Source organism: Heptranchias perlo, chromosome 9 (assembly GCF_035084215.1).
Source record: "Heptranchias perlo isolate sHepPer1 chromosome 9, sHepPer1.hap1, whole genome shotgun sequence".
In the NCBI taxonomy this organism is placed as follows: Eukaryota; Metazoa; Chordata; class Chondrichthyes; order Hexanchiformes; family Hexanchidae; genus Heptranchias; species Heptranchias perlo.
The window spans coordinates 68,464,441-68,471,068 of NC_090333.1; the positions used below are offsets into that span (position 1 = coordinate 68,464,441).

A 6,628-nucleotide genomic window follows, 5' to 3' on the forward strand; every position below is an offset into this window, starting at 1 on the left:
AGGCTTTGGGGAGTCAGGAGGTGAGTCACTTGCTGCAGAATACCCAACCTCTGACCTGCTCTTGTAGCCACAGTATTTATATGGCTGGTCCAGTTTAGTTTCTGGTCATTGATGACCCCCAGGATGTTGATGGTGGGGGATTTGGCGATGGTAATGCCATTGAATGTCAAGGGGAGGTGGTTAGACTCTCTCTTGTTGGAGATGGTCATTGCCTGGCACTTGTCAGGCGCAAATGTTACTTGCCACTTATCAGCCCAAGCCTGGATGTTTTCCAGGTCTTGCTGCATGCGGGCACGGACTGCTTCATTATCTGAGGGGTGGTAATGGAACTGAACATTGTGCAATCATCAGCGAACATCTCCATTTCTGACGTTATGATAGAGGGAAGGTCATTGATGAAGCAGCTGAACATGGTTGGGCCGAGGACACTGCCCTGACGAACTCCTGCAGCGATGTCCTCACCTTAAACCAGTGTATGACCTAATGCCACTCTATCTTAGTAATCTCCTGCTTTGTGTCCCAACATGCATACTCCATTCCTCTAACTCTGGCCTTCTTGTACCATGTTCCACCATTGCTGGTTTACTCATTCAGCCATGCTCCTTTCAAACCTCTTGGCCAGTTCTCCCGGCCTTTCTACCTCACTCCCTACTTTCAAAAAACCTCCTCAAAACACTTCTCTTTGACTGAAACCTTGCTCCCTTTCCCTCTTTCCTTCTTGGTTGACATCCACTGTTTCGTCCTCAGTGTTAAGTTATTTGGGGCATCTTCCAGGATGTACTCTTTCCCAAACGGTGTGCCTTAAACTCAACCTCAGAAAAACACAGCTCCCCATGAATGTTTCCACGTTGCCCACCAATCTTTTTTATAGCCTTTCAGAGCATTACCAATTTATTGCAAATTTGTTAGCACAAATGTGAAACTGCTCAAATTAATTTCACTTGAAACCCATCCATAGGACTATTGCAACTTGGTCTCTCTCCTAATAGTCCTTTCTTCTGTTTATAGTAAATAGGAAGTTTCCACGTGGACCCACATCTGCTATGAAGTAAAACTTACAACTTTATGCGTGATCTGAATAGGACAGCTTGCCGTAGGACTAACAATGACCATTTTCGGCAGTGTGACTGATTGCCACCTTGTTCTTCTGTCCATTTCGAAGGATGTGAGAAACATCATTCTGTCAGCTTGTTCTGTTCAGGCTAAGTTCAATGGTTGACTTTATTTGCAAAAGATGATTTTACAGACACGAAGAATAGTGTATCTAATCAGAAATATATTTGACTTGCAAAACACTTGAATTGTTCCAAAAAAAGGTCCAAAGTCTTGCATGTTCGTTCCCGGATGTTTTCAACCGAATCTCTGATATATTGTGTAGCAAAGACTTTCCACAAAACCTCTTCCTCACCACGTCAATGTGGAAACAGGCAGTCAAACAGGGAACTGAAAATCCTAGGACTGTCTTTCTTTAAAATGGAGTCAGGATCATTTCAATAAAGGGACTCTTTCTCAATAGTCAAGGCAATCAGAATATTAATCATTCTTATTATTCTAGTAGCTAAGACATGAACAGCAGGTCATGGTTGTCTGTTAAATCATTTGTTAAGCCTATTGGAGTTCTGACTGACATAAAATTATTTTCATTTTCTTTCCCAGCTGGCAGCCATGTATTAGTTAACATTTCCTCCTCCCTCCCCCACTTAATGGTGCAGATGTCTTTAGGCAAATTTGTATGTTTACCCCCAGATAGGAAGACAGTCTTAAATTGCATAAGCTTTACTAAGTCACACCAACCAAAAAGATATTAAGCATTATTTTTTTCTATTCGAGGCCTGACTGAGCTCTGCTTTCTTTCCCCTGTGTGACCTCAGCCACCACGTCAGTGTCTAGCTGAGAAATTCGATTCGAAAGTAAGATGCTGAAAATTCAAGGCGAAGATCACTATCAATATAATCGTTTCTGTTGACTCAACCCTTTGGAGCATGTTGGGCAGCCGTGGGCAGCAGCTAACCTGCTGGTTTGACATTTACAAGCACTTGTCATATAACCTGCAAACCCTGTGAAATGTGTAGAAAAAGGATCAGCCTGCTGTACAAAAGCCTCATTGCCTTCTGATCAACTTAAATATAATGGGCCGGAATTTGCTGAACGACGCTCGCCGTTATTAATGTGCAAATCAGTCAGCAACTTGTGGCGAGGGAGAGATACCCGGTGAATTGCGAATCGCTGCAAGTCGCTGGACGATTTGCGCCGCTTCACGAAAATGGCAACGCGCCCATAACCTCTCCATGAATTTCATGAAGTTGCTGCATTTGCATGTTAATTGCCCACTAAACTCACCACGGAAAGTTAAGTCTAGTAACTAACAGTGTAAGTACCCTTTTAGCGACATGATAATTGTTAATGCCTGCCAATCAACCTCTCTGGCTCAGAAAATGAACAGTTAAAAGTGTGGAGTCTCATTCTTTCAGGTTGATGAATTGTTGGAGATTTTAATAATGTCAAATTTAATTTTTTTTCTTATTTTTCCTCTCTGTCTCTATTTTCTCTCTCCCTTAATCCAATCTTTCTTTCCCTCTCTTTACTTCTCTTTCTCTTTCTGTACCTGATTTTGACGTACACCTTTGGAAGCTCAGCACTAGAAGGTTTTGAAAATGATTGCGCTGCCCAGATTTCCTGGCTCGTAATGATGAAATTCCTGACATAAACAATTGCCCAATTAGTAGGAGCCAAGCAGGGGAGGATTGCAAGTCTGCCCTGACCTTTTCAAGCTTTACTGATCTGAAGACGACAGCCAGCGCAGTCGTTATATAGAGAACCTCGAAATAATGTGGTTTTTGCTTAGAAGAAGCACGGTCATCAAGGTGGTTTGTTGAGGCAAGCCATTTCTGGCTTGCAAGTCCAAAAAACAAGCTGCCATCTCACTATCCAAGGAGGACAAGAAGCAGCCAGGGAGGGCCAAGCTCATCTTCCACCCTGCTCCACTCCCATAACAAATCCTACAGACTTCAAAACATTTTAAATGAGGGTGGTTTGCAGGTCTCTTTGAAGTAGGTTTGCTAGAATTCTAATTCACCCTCTTTCATAATGGGAATTTAATAGGAAATCACAGCCATTTCTGTGACTGGGAAAAGGTTAATGATATAAAGCAATTTAAGAGTAAAAGTAACTATGATCTCTTGCATTTCTTTTTGGGAAACACAGAATACAATAATCATCTTGAAATGAAGCTGGAAGTTAAATTTAAATATAAATTAAGAAAGGACACTGGATAAACAAGGCGGACTTAGAGAAAAAGTTGCCTAAAAGGTATAAGGCCGTCTCGACACAAAATTGCTTCAATACTGCATCAACATGTGATCTATTTAGGTACTTCCCTTTTACCATAATTCTCTTACACTCTTCCGATTTCATTTCTGATTTTCTTTTGCATTGGAGGTTGATCTTATTTTATGCACATTTGAAGATTGGGACCAGTTGTGTGCGCATAATATGTGTGCATTTAAAGAGCTGTAAGGTAATCAGCACTAGGCCGATGGATTATTCCAATGACAAGTGAACTACTCTGCAAGATTCTGGTTCCGTGGGAAGCAAGTTTTGAATCGTGAAACTGCCTTTGACCATGGAACAGAATAACCTGGATTCGATGAGAATGCTGGACATTCCAAACCCTTCCAGCATTGCAGCATCATCTAAAAATATGATGCCACAACTGGAGATGGAGAAGAAGGCAAAGCTACAGAAGATTTTCACAGCCCTGACTCTGCTCTTGCTTCTTGTAGCACTGATATGGCTTGCACTGACTTTATTTTACCTCTTCAAATTACAACAGGATATTACCAATCTAGAACAGGTAAACTGAGCTGTGTAACCTCAGCTGGTAATTAAAAAAATTTAAAAATAAGAAAAACTGATCATTATTATTATTATTTTGTAGGCCAACATCAGTGTTATCCAAGTTGCCGAACAGATAAGTGGTAAGAATGAAACTTTTTTCCCTATTTGATGTCGTTTTAAAAAAATAAATTGTAGAAAAAGTGGGGATAGAATTTAAAATTCATATTAACCACTTAATATCTGCAAAATAAAGGAAGTAATGTTTTCATATTTTGATTTATTGTTTCTGATTTGCTATGCACTATCTTATTTTGTTATCTTATAGAGGTGCAGAGCACTACCAATCTACTGAAGGATGCTGCACACCTTACAGGTCAGTTGTTACTGTTTATTTGATATCTTGGCAGTTCAAATGTATCAAGAAGAAGGGAGCTGAGGAAGGAAGAGCATTAAATATGATGAATAATGCAGCTTGTGGGTGCTTTGAATGCTTCAGTAGGTAAATGTTCCCTTGTCTTCATCTTCCACCCCACCAGCCTCCATATTCAACGGATCATCCAACGCGATGCCACCACCAAACACATCTTCCCCTCCCCTTCCAGCATTCTGAAGGGACCGTTCCCCTCCGTGACACCCTGGTCCACTCTTCCATCATCCCCAACACCTGCTCTCCTCCCCACGGCACCTTCCCGTGCGAGTGCATGAGATGCAACACCTGCCCTTTCACCTCCTCCATTCCCACTGTCCAGGACACCAAACACTCCTTCCAGGTGAAACAGCGATTTACTTGTACTTCTTTCAATTTACTGTACTGTATTCACTGCTCACAATGCGGTCTCCTCTACATTGGGGAGACCAAACGTAGATTGGGTGATCACTTTACTGAACACCTCTGCTCCGTCTGCAAGTGTGACTCTGACCTGCCGGTCGCTTGTCATTTTAATTCCCCGTCCCACTCCCACCATGACCTCTTACACTGTTCCAGTGAAGCTCAACGGAAGCTCAAGGAACAGCACCTCATCTTTAAATTAGGCACTTTACAACCTTCCAGACGCAACATTGATTTCAATAACTTCAGATCATAACCACTGCTCCCATTTTTTCGGACAGCAGGTGCTGGTAATGGTTCTGCTGTTGCCATTTACAGCTCCTCTAGACCCAGCTTTTCTTTCTTTACTTGTACCATTACCATCCTCCTCGCCTTACACCATCATCCCTTTTGTCATTTAATCACTCCGGCCCACCACCCTATCAGAGACCTTCCCTTTTGTTCTTTCCTCCCCTCCCCGCCCCTCCTCCCCCTGGCTCTGTACTTGATTAAAAACTGCTAAATCTTTCACTTCTTCCAGTCCTGACGAAGGGTCATCGACCTGAAACGTTAACACTGTTTCTGTCTCCACGGATGCTGCCTGACTTGCTGAGTATTTCCAGCATTTTCTGTTTTTATTTCAGATTTCCAACATCTGCAGTATTTTGCTTTTCAGTTGGTAAATGTACTTTGGCCGAAGTACCGGGAAGGACTGTTTGTTGTTGTTGTTGTTGTTGTTGTTGTTGTTGTGACTTGCTCCGTGCTGAGTGAGTTGATCTCTGCTGGCACTATGCTGGAGAACTTCGGTTGGATTCAGCGCTCTTGGCTACAGAGAGGAAAAAAAAATCAGCCTGGACCCCTGATCTGGATCATTATCCAAGGTCCCCTGCCGACGAGTGCATGCTGCGGCTGTGATACTATCAGAGGCTGACGTTGGGATCACACATGAAGGAGCTGCAGTTAATATCAGCTGGTCCTCGCTCAGATACTCCTGCGCGTCTCACTGGCTTCCCGCCAGCGAGTGAAAGTTCCGTCTATCTCCCCGGTGTAGCCAGAGCTGCCCATCACTGCACTCATACCAGGAGAAGTGGGGTTGCCTGCGACAGGGGACCCGCTGAGTACCGCATTTTTTTTTTTTTACAACATGGAAACAGGCCCTTCGGCCCAACATGTCCATGTCGCCCAGTTTATACCACTAAGTTAGTCCCAATTGCCTGCACTTGGCCCATATCCCTCTATACCCATCTTACCCATGTAACTGTCCAAATGCTTTTTAAAAGACAAAATTGTACCCGCCTCTACTACTGCCTCTGGCAGCTCGTTCCAGACACTCACCACCCTTTGAGTGAAAAAATTGCCCCTCTGGACCCTTTTGTATCTCTCCCCTCTCACCTTAAATCTATGCCCCCTCGTTATAGACTCCCCTACCTTTGGGAAAAGATTTTGACTATCGACCTTATCTATGCCCCTCATTATTTTAACATCCCATCGGGGCCCTGCGTATGTCATTATGCCCTGATTAGCATATGTTAATGAGGCTCCCGCCTGGGGCAGGCGGCCACCTCAGCCGCCGGCAAAAACAGTAGGGTTAAACCTGCCGCGGGGCGGTAATGGAGCGGCAAATAGAGCCGCTCGACTTTAACTCCCGTTCCTGTATAGAATTATCAATCCTATTTGACATGTTTGCACCTCACAACATAACCATTAGATGTCTGACCTTCTGATTGAAAAAAAATTTACTGCAGGGAAGGCCTTCACTGAAGGATCCAAGACTCTGATGTGGGAAGACATCAAAGGTTATGGCTTCACGAGAGGAATCCGTTACCGAGACAGAGGGTTAATCATTCGTGAAAGTGGGCTTTTCTTTATTTATTCAAAGATCTTTTTTAGAGGTTCTAACTGTGTGAGGGGCAGATTTTTAGAACAAATTGTGTTCAAAAGAACTGACCGATTTCCGAAAGACATAGCTCTAATGAACATAAA

At 43.2% G+C, this 6,628-nt stretch overlaps 1 long non-coding RNA gene across 2 annotated transcripts; it reads left to right on the forward strand.

The window, feature by feature from the left end:
- Positions 1-3,910: 3,910 nt before the first annotated feature.
- On the forward strand, positions 3,911-6,414 carry LOC137325057 (uncharacterized). Of its 2 annotated transcripts, none has more exons than XR_010963796.1 (3): positions 3,911-3,977; positions 4,163-4,210; positions 6,391-6,414. It is a non-coding gene; the product is annotated as an uncharacterized lncRNA (long non-coding RNA). The 2 variants fall into 2 exon arrangements; XR_010963795.1 differs by lacking the exon at positions 6,391-6,414 and adding an exon at positions 5,290-5,356.
- Positions 6,415-6,628: the final 214 nt, after the last annotated feature.